The 16,434-nt window shown below is 39.3% G+C and overlaps 1 pseudogene; it reads left to right on the plus strand.

Annotated features, from left to right (window-relative positions):
- The first annotated feature begins 4,960 nt into the window (after positions 1 to 4,960).
- LOC137344540 (pepsin A-like) lies at positions 4,961 to 12,425 on the plus strand (annotated as a pseudogene).
- Positions 12,426 to 16,434: the final 4,009 nt, after the last annotated feature.

The raw sequence follows: 16,434 nt of genomic DNA on the forward strand, positions 1-16,434 counted from the left end.
TCTGTAGAATTCTCTTGCCATAACACTTTGCTGCAGTTGGTCAACAGTGAACTTGATGGTCATAGCTGAATAATGTATCGAAGAGGTTACAGATGCATCTGTGGTTAGCAAAGTGGCTGACACGATAGGTATCCCCAGTGCTAGCCTATAAGGAACCCAATCTGTAAGTGCTTACACAATCACAGTGCTACGTTGATCTGCAATGTTGTCTGGAGGTTATCCTGAAGTGGATGGCATAGCTCCATCATTGCCTCCCTGCTCAGCTGCAGTCTCTTTTGACACATCTCTTCTATAATTCCAAAATAGCTGTGCCTCATATGGTAGACTTGGTATATTGTATTGGTGGAACATGACAGTTCGTCTTACATGCCACCTAACAAAACGGTAACCTTATGCATGCCCCAGTATTAACAATCTACCAGTCTATTGCTGGGTATAGAATGGAAATAGTACAGGATGCACACCATATGCCCCTGACCTGTCTGATCGGTAGAATAACACCTTTCTAACAAATCATATATTTCAGGTTAAATTACAAAACACATTTCTTCTAAGATATAAATTTGTACAGAATTATAGAAAAACTTCATTAATCATGGGGCTATCAATGTCGTTACTGAGTTATTTATATTTTGTGTATTCAATGCGTCATCCATTGCACCTGAATATTTTGTAATGTCCAAAAATGAAGTGATTGCTCAATGAATTAACCAGCGTAAAATACACTTGCTAGTTCTTGCTGTCAAAAATTGTCCAATAGAAGATCTCTCAGAATTCAGAGCTCTCCAGAAGAACTGATAAGAGCTGCACTGTTAAATTCATTGGCACAACTTTTTTAAATGTTATAATTCTTCTGTAAGAAAAAATAAAGGCAAACATTGAATACAATTTCCCACATTTTCTTTACTTTTGTTAACACTTCGCCATGTTCAGTTCATCAATGAAAATGATTGGTGATCGTTTCTTTCCTTCTCAAATCCCTGAAAGACGTTACATTAAAAGCCGGCAACGGTAAGATTTCCAACTACTCATGTGTCAGCCTTGGCTTAGTAGCAACACTCTTGTCTCTAAATCATAAAATTGTGGGATCAAGCCCCACTCCAAAGACTTGAGCATATAATCTAGGCTAACACTCCAGTTCAGTACTGAAGGAATGCTGCACTGTCGGAGGTACTGTCTTTTGGTTGAAATGTTAAACAGAGACTTCTCTGCCTTCTCAGGTGGATGTAAAGATCCCATATCACTATCTGAGGAAGAGCAGGGCAGTTCTCCTGGTAACCTGGCCAGCATTCCTCTGTCAAGCAACACCACTGAAGCACATTACTTGGTCACTTATTTCATTGCTGTTTGTGGGACCTTGCTGTGTGCAAACTGGCTGCTATGTGTCCCTACATTATAACAGTGACTGCACTTCAAAACTATTTCAGTTACTGCAAAGCACTTGTGCGACATCCTGAGGTTGTGAAAGGGGCTATATAAATGCAAGTTATTTACTTCTTTACACTTACACAAATTACACATTTCTCAAGTAAATTTCGCCAAAATTTAGTGCACGAATAAATTAACATTCCTCAATGGAAAATGTCAATGCAAATGTTTGCAGGATTTTTTGACATCAAAAACTGTTTTCTTGTGAAAGCTTTAACTTGAAGTCATGAGCGATTAATAGCAAAATGCTGAACAAGAAGAGTAATTGTTAAATCAAAGGTTCTAACCAATTAAAAGAAAAAAAAATTAACCATTAACAGTATTTCTAAATTACATGGGAAAATTAATACTGAGGATTGTACTGTGTAAGTGTGGCATAATTTAATGACTCCTTCATGTGCACAGAGAATCAGACCTATAAATTGGTTGGCTGTAAATCGCAAAATTGCATGAGCCAGCAGCTCTTAGAGGGCTGCTGTTATGCCCTTGAAGGAGAGTTGTCTCAAATTGTTCAGCTGAAGAGAGCAACCAATTTGAAAGCATCATGTGTGCAATGAGGACTGCACCAGAGACTCCTGCCTTCAAATACAACTCCTTGGAAGTGATAGTTGGCAGCATGTGGAGTGCGATAGTTTGAGAATTTCTGCTGGAAATTTTAGCATACATACGCTGATTTTGAACTAACACTGTGAGGACTTGCAACTGGGAATTTGGTGAGTATGGGAATTCACTGGTAGGTGTGTTTTATTTTTTTATCAAACTGAAATTTAACTGAGATTAAACTTAGTTGACTAATTTTAAAAAGCTGTAAGTCAGTGGCAGTTAATAGTTAGCAGACAATCAGCTGTAAGTAGGTTCCTGACTAGGTATTAATAATTTTGGGTGGAAGTTGACTCACCAATTGTAACTAGGATGTGTCAGAATGGTTATATAGTACAAGGAGCTTTGCAAAAGCACAGAGCTTGGTAAAGACAGAAAGTGAACCATTCACGGGTGAATTGCTAACAGAGTGAGGACTTTCAATGGGAATTTAGTGAGCGTGGGAAGGAGGTGCAGAGGGGGAAGGAAGCGCAAAGTGATTTAAACCAAGGGACTATAAACTAATCTATCAACTTTTAAAACTCAAATAAAAAGTACATAACATTTTTAAAAATTAATTACTAATTTTTTTGATATTAAAGCTTAATCCATTTACCAAATATGATCTAGATCTCAAGTGATTCTATTAGTCCTAGATATAAACTACTGATTAAATAAATAAAAACTAGAGATGGCAGTACAGGGTGTGTGTTGGAATTGTAGTATGTGGGAGTTTGTGGACAGCAAGACCATCCCGGATTGCCACATCTACAGTAAAGATTGATGAGGGCAATGCGGTTGATGTGATGCATATGGACTTGCAAAAGGTGTTTGATAAAGTGCTGCATAATAGGCTCGTCATCAAGATTGAAGCCCATGGAATAAAAGGGCAGTAGCAGCATGGATACAAAATTGGCTAAGAAACAGGAAGCAGAGACAAGTGGTGAACGGTTGTTTTTCGGACTGGAGGGAGGTGTACAGTGGTGTTCCCCAGGGGTCGGTACTGGGATCACTGCTTTTCTTGATATATATTAATGACTTGGACTTGGGTGTACAGGGCACAATTTCCAAATTTGCAGATGACACTAAACTCGGAAGTGTAGTGAACAGTGAGGAGGATACTGATAGACTTCAAGAGGATATAGACAGGCTGATGCAATGGACGGACACGTAGCCGATGAAATTTAATGCAGAAAAATGCAAAGTGATAAATTTCGGTAGAAAGAATGAGGAATGGCAATATAAACTACAGGGCACAATTCTAAAAGGGGTACAGGAACAGAGAGATCTAGGGGTATATGTGCACAAATCATTGAAAGTGGCAGGGCAGGTTGAGAAAGCTATTAAAAAAGCATACGGGATCCTGGGCTTTATAAATAGTGTACAAAAGCATGGAAGTCATGATGAACCTTCATAAATCGCTGAGCTAGTCTGACCCATTTCTCTGCCCTTGTTGGGTCAGCTAAATTAATAGATTATGCATTAGAGCAATAAATAGTAAGTTAAATATTACCCATTGCAGAAAGGGCAACAGGTTATCAAACAAAGAAAGAGTTGATAGTCCTGTGTAAAGAAGGCAGTCATTCCTCCTTAATGGAAAAAAACGGCTAGAGTTTCTTGGGCAACAAAATAATACAAGGTGACTAACGGCAACTTAAGTGGATGGCATATCTTACAAGAACCGACAGGAAAACAGGGGACATTTGACTGTGTTACATCTGTTCATTTGCCTCAGCAGAACATGATGGGAGTTACCCAGAGGTCTCCAGTATGGCTTTATGCGCAATGTACACATTTCCTCTTTTGTCTCCAAAAAAGTGCAGACATATGTTGAGGTTCTCATTTATTGGCAGCTGCTGAATTCACCCACGTTCCCATTCTTGACTTGAGCTGTTACAGTGAGTGCAAGTGGGCTGTTGGGCATAGGGGCGATCACAGCAGAGCCTAATCCTCTCCTTATCCAATGTCCATGGATGCAACCTTCCAACAGAGTCCATTGGATAACAATCAGGAGTGGGAATCTTGGTGTTGTCCCTTTCACGGGCTGGAAAATGCTGGAATCAATTGCATTACTGCGATTAAAATCAGCTAACACACAAATGTCGAAACTGTTGTTTTGTAGGCATTATAGCAAAGTCCCACAAACATCAATGAAATGAATGACCAGTTAATCTATTTTGTTCCTGTTGGCTGAGGGATGAATGTTGGGTAGTACACTGGGAGAATTACTACTCTTTTTTGAAACAGTCCACCTGAACAGTAGAAGGGTCCAGGGTTTAATATCTCATCTGAAAGGCAACACCTCTGACAATGCAGCATTCCCTCAATGCATCATTGAAGTGCAATCCTAGATTATGTGCTCGAGTCCTGGACTGGAGCTTAAAGCTTTATGAACCAGTGGTGTGATTTTTACCAATAAGCCAATATCTACGCTTGACATAAGAGCATATTTCAAATGCACAAAATATCCTTTTGACATATCTAATTGAGCAGTGCATCGCTCTTGCAGCTAATGGTGTCAATTGAACCCCCTCAATTAAAGTAAAACCAAGTAGCGCACTCCTGGGCATTCAGTAACGGATATGTTTCAACATCCGCGTGGCTAAACAGCTAAATGTTATATCCAGCAGTGAAGCAGTTAATTTATCTTGTGATGTACACGTGGCAATACTATTTTGTGGTTTTGATAAGACTGTTTTTAACCCAATTTGCAAATATATTTATGATTGCTTTATCAGTTATAAGGCTAATCTTTAATAATACAACACTTAACATGGTTTATTTTAATACAACTTATATTAATTAAGTGCCTTTTAAGTTGAAGAGTGTCCTTAATAAAAGGGATTGTGTTTGAGATAAACTAACCATGAGTACATTAATATTTACTTCTCATGTTGAATGATCTTATCTGGGTCCTCGTGACAATGGAATAGGTTGGTCTGAGCGAGTATAAATGTTGCTGCATAGACCCCAAACTTTAAGTTCCGAAGAGTGTCTGAACCAATTCAACGGACAAGATGAAGTGGCTACTCATCACGCTCGCTTGCATTCAGCTCTCTGAATGTTTATTCAAGTAGGAAATCATCTGATTTTTGGCTAAATTTTGGAGAATATATTTCTTTGATGAAAAAATTAATGAAATATCTTCCTTGTGTGCGTTTGGAGCCCCCACGGCTGTAACTGCAAGAAAAAGAGGGCTGGTGTCCAGCAACTCCCTGTCATGGGTCAGACTTGGATGTGGTAGTGAATGTTGATAAGCACCTGTGGAACCATATTACAGTAAAGAGCCAACATCTTTAGGAAAGGAGAGGAGCGGGGAAAAGTGACAAAGAAAAAGGATTCTGTAGTTACATTTTTAACTTCATTACCTAAGGTTAAGAGATAGAAAGAATAATTTGTCAGCAAGGAACATTAAAAGTTGATGAAATTTCAAACTTACTTCTTATCTTTACAGAGTGCCCTTGATTAAGGGTAAACCTGTCCGTCAAGTTCTTCAGGAGAAGGGACTTCTTGAGGACTTCCTCAAGAATCATCCATATGATCCCTGTTCCAAATTTGAAGGACCCTCCCAATCCCTGGGATCAACTGAACCATTGATTAACTTCCTGGATGTAAGTAATCTGTGAGTTTTGTAAACAAAAGTTGGAAAATATTAATATATTTATATTAAACTTACATTTATTGCAGCTATCGCCTATAATTTGTATTCTGCTCAGAGCTAGGTATTATTCAAAGGTAAAAATTCATTAGCAGATAGTTTGTGCTGATATAATTTAAATATAAGACAGCATGGTCAAAACGCTCAACATCATCTCAACCATGAAATACATTATCAGTATAATACATAGAAATAGAGTGATTTCTTCTTCTTACTCATTATCTCTCTTCAATTTAAATGGCCTGTAGACTTCTGATTCTGTACCACGTGATTTCAAAAGCAGTGATCGGGGGATTTACCATTACTGATGGATACAGAGGAATATTAACCTAATATCACATGGGTATATTCCCACTTGATACATTGTGGACATTTTGTTTTTGCTGACAGTTGTCGTACTATGGAGCAATCAGCATTGGGAATCCACCACAGAGCTTCACCGTCATCTTTGATACTGGCTCATCCAATCTTTGGGTTCCATCAATTTACTGTTCCCAACGACCATGCAGTAAGTAAATTTTACCCTGCTGTTAAACAAGCTTATGCTCTTGACTTTCCTAATCGTTAGAGGGCTATTGCTAATCCCAACCGATAGTTAAGCAGTAAACTGAACAAAGTCAACAATCAACAATAAAGACACATTCTCCATAATGCTGTGTCTGGTTGAAGTTTAAGGTTAAATTAGATTTAGGTTTAAGCTTAAATTCACTGAGTAGGCTAACAAGAGGACAGCTGACCGTACCTGGCCCAACATGTAGTATCTTCCTTCACACAGACACATATACACTCACAAACCATACTCTGACACACTCACACACATATACACTTCCACAAAGCCAGCCCCCCACCCCAACACACCCACCCCACCACCCCAACACACCCACACACACACACACGTGCACACACACGCGCACACACACATTTTATTTCAGGCTCCCTTAAAAAAAAAAATCCATGCAAGTTCCTGATCCTCTTCATGTACCTGGGTCTCCCTCCAAGAAAATGGCAACCAGTAATACACTTATGAGGCTACAGAAAATTGGATGGGATGCTTGGTAACAAAAATAAATTATATCTTCAATGTGACAATTTAGATTATTTTTTGGCACAAATATTTGAACCAGCATTGGATTAAATGCTGAAACCTTTATAATAATTTGATGAAATGGATGTTTCTTTGCAGTGGACCATCACCGATTCAACCCAAAAAAGTCCTCAACATATAAGTCAAATGACCAGTCCTTATCTATCCAGTATGGCACAGGCAGCATGACTGGTATACTGGGATATGACACTGTCAGAGTAAGTAGACTGTGATCCTCATCAAGTAAATCAAATCCCGTAACAGTGATAATTGCTTTCCAAAAGTTACAGGTTCAAGTCAAAGATACAAAGATTTTGGAATCAAACATAATGAGTTGGATCAGTTGAAAAGCCGGACAGTTGAGTGGATGTCTAATGATGATGTAGCAGAGGGTATCGCGAGCTTCAAGTTGATGATTTGAAATAAAAGATTTATTTATAAAATATATAAAATATAAATATAAAGTGTAAGATCGACTTTCATAAATTTATTGACAGAACTCCTTTTTGTTGGAGCATCATAGAAATTTCATGAAAATACTCTCTTGATCTAACCATTCAGTTCAACTCAGACCTTTACGCCTATTTGTGTTGTATGTGGGATCTGACAGCCTTTGCTCAGTGGTAGCACTGAGTCAGCAGATCGTGGATTCAAGCCCACTTGAGCACATCATCCAGACTGAGAGTGATGTACTGTTGGAGGTATCATCTTTCGGATGAGACGAAAGTTCTCAGGATGGATGTAAATGATCCCAAGGTACTATTCAAAGAAACGCAGGAAAGCTCTCCCACTGTCCTGGCCAACATTTATCCCTCAACCATCACTACCAAAAAAAAGTAGAATTGGTCATCTATCTCATTGCTGTAATTGCTTGGCTGTGAAGTGTTTTGGGACATCCTAAGGTGCGATATAAATGCAAATTTGTTCTCTTTCATTAAATTCTGATTTTAGATACAAAGAGTAAAATAAAAGTACTGCAATAATATTTAACAAATAGTGTAGAATCGTCTTAAAAAATTTAATTTAAGAAAGCATGATTTAAACAGATGAATAAAAGCGGATGTTTACTAATGTTCTCCTGATTTTTATCCTGATTTTATCCGCTGGATAATTAACTCCAAACTTGGCTCTTCTGCAATAGTTTTAGAGGCGAGTTTTATATTGATAGGAGGTACACTAGAAATTGTGAAGTTAACTGGAGAAAAGCAAACTTCAATTCTTGCCTCCCAACTCTACAACTAAAATCTCTTGTAAGTACCAAAGAACTGAAATCATGGGGTCACTTCCAAATTATTTGCACTTTGCAACAAAAGGGCATCAAATTGACCACGAGATGGAACTATCAATGGCAGGAGGTTGTGAAAAACCTACTCGCCATGTGTGATCAATTTATGAAGAGGATGTCATCATGTCATGAAATTTGAAGTTCGAGTCTAAACATCTGTGCTCTAAACTGTTTGTACATAGTTACATATCATAGGGGCAGTCAGCATGGTTTCAAAAGCAGGAGACAAATCCCCACCAACTTATTAAAACTATTGCAGAAGAGCCAAGTTTGGAGTTAATTATCCAGCGGATATAATTCACTGGATAAGATTTTGGTTAATTCCTCATGATTTATCACATTATCTTGTTTTTCTAGCTTTCAAACGTAGCTATCAGCAACCAAGAATTTGGTTTAAGTGAGACCGAACCAGGCAGTTTCTTTACCTACAGTAAATTCGATGGAATTCTGGGCTTGGGCTATGCATCTCTTGCAGCATCAGGTGCCACGACTGTGTTTGATAACATGATGTCTCAACAATTGGTGCAGAAGCCCCTCTTCGCTGTGTACCTATCCAGGTAAACATTTCGTATGTCTTTGTTTCTCCATCGTATAACCCCTAAATGAAGCAGGTACTGTTTTTTTATGCTTTCACCCAAAAAAACTCAGCTTGACTCAGTTGGTAACACTTTTACCTCTGTGTCCGAAGGTCTTGGCTTCAATCCTACTGCAAAATTTCAGCACATACTCCAGGCTGATGAGTCAGTGTGGTATTGACATTGTCGGACATACTCTGCAGTTTTAAGAATGTACGGCATTATTAGAGGTATTGTCTTTCTGACGAGATGTTAAATTGAAGCCCCGCCTACCTGTTCAGGTGGGTGTAAAAGGTCCCAAGGTATTACTAGGTGTCCTGTCCAACGGAAATCCCTCAATCTATTTGTGGCACTCTGCTGTGTACAAACCGACTGCTGCATTTATCTATAGAACAGTGACTATACTTCAAAAGCATTCATTGGTTGAGGAGCACTTTGAGCCATCCTGAGGATGTGAAAGGCACTACATAAATGCAAGAGCTTTCTATCAAAGTTATTCGTTTTCAAACCTTGCATCCCTTCTCTGGTGCTATCAGCCCAATTTAGAATTGAATCCAATAGGATCCCAAAGGTCACAGATTAAATCCTGTATAATTTATTTAAAAGGCATAGTTGCTTTATTTGAGCAGATAGAATCCTATTGGATGGCATGAGTTTCCTGGAGTATTTATGGCAAGGATACTGACACATTGCAATTAATTACTTTTAATAACTGATTTGGAAAAATGATGATTTAGATACAATATCCAATGGGCAGTGACATCACCAAGTGCTAAACCTCTAAACCAGAAATATTTCAATGTGAATGAAATTGTTTCTTTGTCTCTGAACTTTTTTTAAAAATCTATGTTTTACAGAGAGGATGGTCAGTCCGGAAGTGAAGTTGTATTTGGTGGAATTGATCCAAACCACTACACCGGTCAAATTAACTGGGTTCCCGTTACTCATGAAGCCTATTGGCAAATCCTCATTGACCAGTGAGTGATTTTCCCATCTACAACTGGGATACTTCTGAAAGTGGCGTTCGACAAATCAACCATATCAAAAGATAAAACTTTTATTGAGACAATGTGCTGAGGATGTCACTAATAATATTTTTCAGGTGAAAACATTTTTGGAAGGCTGATTACAGTAGAGAGCACATTCACTGTATTTCAGTCTTGCAATCAATGTTTAATCCAATGGTTTGAAAATAAGTAGCCAGAGGCGACATGAGGATGCATTTGATCAGACGAGTGAGTTGTAATGATCTGGAATTCACTGCCTGAATGGGTGGTGGAAGCAGATTCAACAGCAACTTTCAAAAGGGAATTGGATAAATACTTGAAGGAAAAACATTTACATGGCTATGGGAAAAGAGCAGGGGAATGGGTCTAATTGGATAGCAGTTTCAAAGAGCCAGCACAGGCACGATGGGCTGAATGGCCTCCTCCTGTGCTGTACCTACTCTGATACTATGATACCATGAAGTACATATATTTTACTTGAAGAGCTTTTTGTCAATAGCGACCATATGAAAATTCTGTTGGTCGTGAAAGGCCAAAGATCATGTTAATTGAATTCAACTCTCATTCATAAAATGAGGGCAAGTGTCTGTCTGTGGCACCCATAACCTTATACTGTATTGGCATTTTTGTTATCTTATTGATTGGACAGGGGCAACTGCACCTGACATATGGGCCTGTGGTTGTCCTGCAATTTTACACACAATGGCGTCCAAGTGTGCCACCTATTGGTGGAACTATTGGATCTTTACAAACCACTCTTGGTCGGTTCACAGCTGTGCCCATGAATGAGGTTTCCCATCACACTGTCAGGAAGTGGGAAATGGGGCACCTGTTCTTGGCATCATTGGACCAAAAGGCATTAGTGCCAGTGGACGGTAGAACTTGATACTGTCTGCTTCTCTACTGAAAACTGATTTTACCAAACTATGTTGAAACATACAAGCTAAAAGAAATGAAGGATTAAAATACTGAGTCTGTTTTAAAAATGTCAGTTGTGTCAGCATTTACTGAAGATATAACGTATATCATAGCTGATTAGGAACCCCAGCTTGGTATTACTTGTTCAATTGGTCTAATAAGTGTAGTTTTTTTAGATCTTTGACTAACTCTTGATCCAATTATCTCCCTCAGAGTAACAATTAATGGCCAGGTTGTGGCTTGCGATGGAGGTTGTCCTGCCATTGTTGATACTGGCACTTCTCTTCTTGTTGGTTCCAGCTCAGCCATCGACACAATTCAGCAGTATATTGGAGCAACTCCAAATTCCTATGGCGAGGTAGAGATGCCATGTTACAGTATCTGGTGCAGTGAAGGATTGTCTGAGAGTGCATCAATGATTGTTTCACACTGTAGCCTGTCGCAGACAATTTCAGAATTTAAGTACTTACAAAGTGGAAATTGATATATTTTAATAATATTGCAATTTCTCATATATAATTGGCTCTGCAAAAATTCCCTCAGCCTCTTTGGGGGTATTAAATTACATTCCATACAAATGAGGCAACAATCACTGTAGCACAGATGTACGGCCCCAGAAATGCTTGGAGTTGCATCACCATTTGTTGCAAGTGCAAGGTAAAGAATCTTTACATATTTGAGTCTATTCACTCAAGGACAAAAAATAGTGCTGGAATAGGCCACAGTGTCAACACAAGAAATCCACAACCTACAATCCTATTATTGCTTTAACATTTAGATGAGCTCTAATATTTAGAAAGGTTTAGTGTGTTGTTGCTTAATTTATCTTAAATATATTCTGGTAACTGGCAATATTCCTCGATAACAATTTTCTTTCAGCTTGCTTGTTTTTTCCAATTTCACCTCACATTAATTCCAATAGTGATTAACTAGTTATTCCATTTAATTATAGATGATTGGTTGTAAATCCCTACGCTGAAACAATCACTATAAACTGTTGCTATTTTCTTCCAGTACTCCATAAACTGTAACAATATCAACAGCATGCCTGATGTGGTTTTCACCATCAATGGAGTTGACTATCCTCTTCCTGCCAAAGCATACACGTTGAAGGTATGTGTTGATGTCTTTATTGCAATATATCCTTTTAATTAGTCTTATAACAGATACAATTTTTGGATGGGAGCTTATTTTTGTTTATTTGCCATTGTCAACCACTTTTGACATTTAAGTTTGTGCCATTTACTGTGGGGCTGCCAATTTTCTCTCTCTGTCTGAAGAGGAAAGAGAGAAAGAGCACAGAGTCTCTCCTCTGACCCCTTCCCTCGCTCTGTGTGTTGATGCTTCACTTGGTGAGCTGCCAATCAAAGTTAGCATCTTGCACAAGAATCCACCTGCTTGGTGTGGAAGCTTCTGGTACTGGTATTGCCCATTTACCTTGATGGCCATATTGAATTGGAAGCCATTCCCGCAGCAAGCTGCAAACTGCTCTGGAATTTGCTCAATATCTTCTCATTGTCACAGCACTGACACAAGGTGCAGAAGTAAACAGTTTCACCCCTTGTCCCATTTCCTTTTGGAATACTCATTAACATTTCCAACAATTTTCAAAAGATATAAAGGAGTAATTGTTCAGAGATTAATCAAACATGCTGTAGAGATCACTCAAGGAGATAGACAAATGACCCAGTATTAATTGTTCCCCCTTTTCTTACAGTACACTTACAGCGACCAAGTCAGCTGCACAAGTGGTTTTGGCGGCTCTGGTGGATACCTCTGGATTCTGGGAGATGTGTTCATTGGAGAATATTACTCCATTTTCGACAGTGGCAACAACCGTGTGGGCTTGGCTAAGGCTGTCTAATTTATTCATCTATATTCTCATTGAAAGCTCACCCTGATTCCCATTTTCATGTTGACTTAACCAGTCACCTGATTCCCCATTGCAGCAATTGACACCTGGCTGCCCAGTGTGAGAGATGAAGTCATCACATCTTGGATGACTAAAAACAAAGATACACCGTTGACTGCTTGGCTGTGTGTTGGTGCTCAGCAGTGCTGTCCACTAAGTTACAACTGAAAGGCAATGAAAAATTAAATAAATGTCTTGTCAGGGTGGGCTTTTAAAGATCACTAGTTCTGGATTGGAAATGAGAATGTTGATATAGTCTAATTATATCTCCTCTTTGATTGTGTAGCACTTTTACTCAGTTCTTTCTTGGTTTGGACATTCAGCTGTGATATATTATTGGTGCAGTGCTTCACTCCAGAGCCATACACATTTCTGTTGAAGGTGGATGACCTCTGCAGTGAAACCTGATTTGATGTAAATGTGATCCTAACATCACACAGCTGGTTTTTCTATCCTTTGGAATCTCTTTATTAGTGTAGTTCCTAAAATTGCTCAATAAAATAGAATCATGAAATGCACACTCCTGGATTTCCTGTCTCTTTTTTCTTTCATGTCTGTGTGCGGGGAGGGCACCTCAATTCATTTTCACATTTGCGTTGATCGATGCTGTGGCTAACTCATGGAAACAATTACAAAACACAGACAGGAATTTGCAGATCAGATGAGAAGTAGTTGTTGAATGATGTTCTCAGTAATTTGAACAGGTGGTCATGGAGTCCAGGTTTGGCTATCATTGAGGTATCGGTAAAATTCAGATGCAAGTCACCATTGATTCAAGATGACAAACCTGGTTTACATTTTGGATTGAAAGTTAGTGGACCCTGGCCTAGAACATCCAATGGAGCCATCAAGATTTCCCAAGTTTCTGAGAAACAGTTTGTGATGAAATTAAACATAAACACAGAGGAGGTCAGCATCTAAAAGTTAAGTTTGTGTTTAAGATTACCTCCTTGAAGTGTTCACTGGAGATGTCTATATTACGATAACCTCCAACCCAATAATCCAATTATACTTATGGATTTCAACATCAACAAGATGGAAGCTCCGGACAGACTTAAAAAGGTTATAAACTAACAATTCACAGGGAACTAAGGAAGTCAAGGGATGAGATTTGTGAAGTGCTGACAGTCATCATGAAATAGTTATAGGCAGATTCCATTGGATTGGAAACAAGCCGGTATCATATCCATATTCAGTAAAGGTGAAGAATCTAATTTGGCAAATTGCAGATGTTCTCACATCAATAACAGGCCATGTATTGCAATCAGTTATCAGGAACAAATGAGAATTAACTGTATAATAACCTAATAAATAAAAGCCAACTCTGTTTCAGTAAGGGAAGATCCTGTCAGGGTAACCTCACTGACCTTCCTTTTCACATGGCCTATCTGGGCTCTTAGAAAGCTTTTGACTACTCTCCTCATGTTAGGCTGCTACATGTCTGAACACAATGGGAATTCAAGACAACAGCTTTGGAATGGACAAGAAATTTGCTGAAAGATAGGAATCAGTAGATGTTTGCTGGTGGACTGATGTCAGAGTGGGAAGAAGTACTGAGTGGAGTGCCCCAAAGATCGGTGCTGGGTCTCCTATTGTTTCTAATTTACATCGACCTGGAGATGCTCAGTACAACTCAATTGGCCAAGTTTACAGATGATAGTAAACTAGTGGAGGCAGCTGAGACTTTCCTCTTTTTACATTCGAACTATCTTGTGATGAACATCCCGTTAGTCTTTTTGATCAATTTTTGCACCATGGAGCAAGCTTTTAATAACTTTTGAATAAGTACCTGGATCCCTAAACCTGAGCATGCACCTTGTCAAACGCTGCTTGAGAATAAAACATTGCATTTGAAATTTGGCATTGTTTGATTATTTTGTAACATTTTCAGATTGGCTGAGGTAGTTGAATCTCTTTCATTCATGATGATATGACAGTAAACACAAAAAATGTGAACAGGAACAGAGAAAGGGTTAAGTATAATAGGTTTATTAATGAGTTATAACAAGTAGCAAAGATGGTTAAAATACAATAGTATAATTAAGTATGCTGGTTAGATTGATACAACCTGGCTGATTATTCATGAAACAAGTACTTCAGGGTGTGCACCCGCCAGAGTACTAATCAATGGGGAGTCCAGCTGTGCCTCCAGAACATTCTGCCTCATTACCAAAAAACACCTCACTTATATATGTTTGAAAGACAAACTACTCTGTATGTCTGAGCTTCCCATCAATCATCTCCTGTGTCTCAAAATGGAGGCAATCAGCCTCACTCCCATACTCCCAACATTCAGCACAGCAACACTCCTTTCTGGTTCCCCAGCACTAATCTTAACAACCTTCTGCATTCCTCCAATGATACCACCATTAAGGTGACCCAGGTGCTAGTTAACCAAAAGGGTGTTCTCTCTCAAGGTTGTGAGCAGCTTGTTTTGACACAAACAACAAGCCCTTTGTTCACAGCTGATTTAACATGTATTCTACATTAACATAAGATTTATAATAATAATATAGAAAGGTTGTGTAGTGCTTTTCTTACACTGCCCTTGACATCAAGGCAACATCCCAGCAAGTGTGGCACCAAGGAGCCCTAATAAAGCTGAAGTCCATGGGGATCAGGGGATAAACTCTCCAATGGCGGAAGTCATACCTGACAAAAGGAAGATGGCTGTGATTGTTGGAGGCCCATCTTCTCAGCCCCAAAACATTGCTGCAGGAGTTCCTCAGGGCAGCACCCTCGGCCCAACTATCTTCAGCAATGACCATTCCTCCTTCGTAAGGTCAGAAGTGGGCTGTTTGCTGATGATTGTACAGTGTTCAGCTCCATTTGCAATTCCACAGATAACGAAGCAGTCCATGCCTGCATGCAGCAAGACCTCGACAACAACCAGGCTTGTACTGATAAGTGCCAAATAACATCCGTGCCACACAAGTGTCAGGCAATGACCATCTCCAACAAGAAGGAGCATAACTACCTCCCCTTGACATTCAATGGCATTACCATTGCTGAGCCCTCCAACATCACCATCTTGGAGGTCACCATTGACCAGAAACTCAAATGGACCAGCCACAAATAATGCCGTGCCTACTAGAGCAGATCAGAGGCTGGATACTCTGCAGTGAGTGGCTCATCTCCTGACTCTCAAAAATCTTTCTCCCACCCAATAGGCACAAGTCAAGATTGTGATGGAATACTCTCCAGTTGCCTTGACGGGTGCAGCTCCAACAATACACAAGAAGCTCCACACTTTCCAGGACAAAGTAGTCGCTTAATCCACCACCCACCCACTGGCTCAAACAAACACTCCCTCCACATCCGGCGTACTGTGGCTGCAGTGTGTCCTACCCACATGATGCACTGCAGCAAACTCGCCACGGTTTCGTCAGCAGCACCTCCCAAACCCGCGTCCTCCACCAACCAGATGCAGAAGGGCAGCAGGGGCATGGGAACATCATTACCTCCAAGTTCCCCTGCAAGTCACACCATCTTGACTTAAAGGAACTTCGTTCATTTAATGAGCAGCCTCCTACTGTTCCTTTAAGGCTGCTCTCTGCTGGTACGAATGGGTGGAGAATGTACGGTGCACATTCCACCCATTTTTACCTCAAAACTTCCTTCAGTTACCTGACATTAAACTTAAAACACGAATCAAATGTATTAAAGAAGCAAGCACATTACCCAACAGTGATGATATAATTCTACATTTACAGCAGAAAGCCTATTATATAACTCCTCCAGTGAACAAAATTTTAAAAGTTGGAACTCTAAGAAACATTTGAAAAAAATCTTTCAGATAAACAGTGATTCCTTTAATTCTGGAATATTTTTCTGACCGATTCCTTCTCTTCGAGATTTTCAAACTGAACCCCTCGATTCAAACTGAATCGATCCTTTTATATTTCAGAAAAGTTACTGCGACTTCTAGGATTTTGAATATCGGACTGCTCAAACTTAAATAGGAAATTATTACTCATATACAAACCAA

This window comes from Heptranchias perlo, chromosome 27, assembly GCF_035084215.1.
Source record: "Heptranchias perlo isolate sHepPer1 chromosome 27, sHepPer1.hap1, whole genome shotgun sequence".
In the NCBI taxonomy this organism is placed as follows: domain Eukaryota; kingdom Metazoa; phylum Chordata; class Chondrichthyes; order Hexanchiformes; family Hexanchidae; genus Heptranchias; species Heptranchias perlo.